The sequence below is a fragment of the Pinus tabuliformis genome, chromosome 1_2 (genome assembly GCF_031772625.1).
Source record: "Pinus tabuliformis cultivar Carrire ecotype Pingquan chromosome 1_2, CPIR1, whole genome shotgun sequence".
In the NCBI taxonomy this organism is placed as follows: domain Eukaryota; kingdom Viridiplantae; phylum Streptophyta; class Pinopsida; order Pinales; family Pinaceae; genus Pinus; species Pinus tabuliformis.
In genome coordinates this window covers 1037924972-1037926669 of record NC_142298.1, presented here as the reverse complement: position 1 = coordinate 1037926669, position 1698 = coordinate 1037924972, and positions in this window count along the sequence as shown.

Below are 1698 nucleotides of genomic sequence, written 5' to 3'. Positions count from 1 at the left end.
GAGGAACGAGTGATGAAATAGGTTAGCAGCTGATTCCAGGTACAGGTTGGAATTTTCCAATCACGGAAGTGTCACAAGGATGGCTAGTGAAATCACTCTTCGCAACTGTTCCTCAAAATGGGTAAACAAACATATGGAGGTGAACGATCGGCCAATGGAAAAGTGAAGGTGACGGTGCAAACACGACCAAGGCTTTAATGGTTGATAATGTTACATTCACAGTGGTTATTTACCGGAATAGTTCATTTTTTAACGAGCTTAAATGCGGGAAAACACTTGCTCGATTTTATGTTTATTTTTTAACGAGCATGAACTATGTGTAAAACTGCTCGGATCTTGCGTTTATTTTTTAACGAGCATGAACTGTGTGCTAAAACTGCTCGAATTATATGGTCAAATTTTTTATTTTTTACCATAACTAGCTTTGCCCTTTTCAAAGATAGTACTGTATCCTCAATTGCTGCATCAAACTAGTTAGAAATGCATAACATTTTCTTGAAAACGAGATTAAAACCCCAATATTTCGCTTTGAACTACGTAAAAAGCAATTAAAAAGTGTTTTTACCTCTCATTTTACCATTTCATTTGAACTTGATTTGTTGGAGCTTTGGAGGTGCCTCTTCCCCCTTGATTTTCATCAGCTGATTCCGGGAGATTCTGCGGACGATTTTCGGCGCCGTCTGGACCAGGTAGGAGCTAAACCCTAGCTCTTTCTTTTCATGGTTTCCTTTTTCCATTCTGTGCCTGTTTTCCTGTTTCCCTGAGCCCCTGGGGTTTTGTTAGGGCGCTATGCCATCAGCGCACCTGGTTCACTCGAAACCTGCGCTGAATGTCTGTTGGGTCCCTATAATACTAGTGATTACCCCATTACTATTGTAGTTATACCCCCTATTTATATTGTTGTGCCCCTATTACCCCCATATTGTTACTATTATGCCACATAGAAGCCCATCATTGTTACTGTTGTGCCCTACAATATTATTGTTATGTAGGCTTTGATTGTATTGGGACCACTTAGACTCCTATATATAGAAAGGAGGTATTTTCATTTGTATCATCCAAGAATTGTTCATTTATGTAAGGTAAAGGAGGTTGCCCCCTCGAAGAGGCTGAATTCTAAGGCGTGGATCTCTCTTTTCTATCTTTTTGTGAGCTGGTTTCATAACATTTGGTATCAGAGCTTTGGATTCTAGGGTTTCGCTGCTCCAAACAGGTCATCGTGGCATTTTCGATATAACTTTTTCTCTGTGACGTTTCAGAAGTCGCAAAAAAAACCCATTTGATAATAATTGGCGCTGAACCTTGGGTCCGAATTTCAGAGCTTTTCGTGCGATATTTTCGGAGATATGATCTGAGGAAGTTGGCCTTTATGCAGACTCCTGAATTACATTCAAAACAGGTGACCTGGGGAAAATCGTCATAACTCTCTCTCTGAGGATCGGATTGAAATTTCGTAAAAAGGTACAGTAAGAGGACGGATTGTAGTTTCTTGTATGTGTGTTTCAGATTCAAAGGTTGAAACAATGACTCGTGGCACGTCGTACAAGTTCGCTCTACTGAACTAGTCTAAAAGCAAGTCACTGTGGGAGATTTCACATAACTCTTCCTTGGAGAATCCAATTTGGCTCAGACTTGTGGCATTGGAAAGAGGACGCAGAAGGCTACTGCAGGTAGCATTTTCAGAATTGGATGATCTGA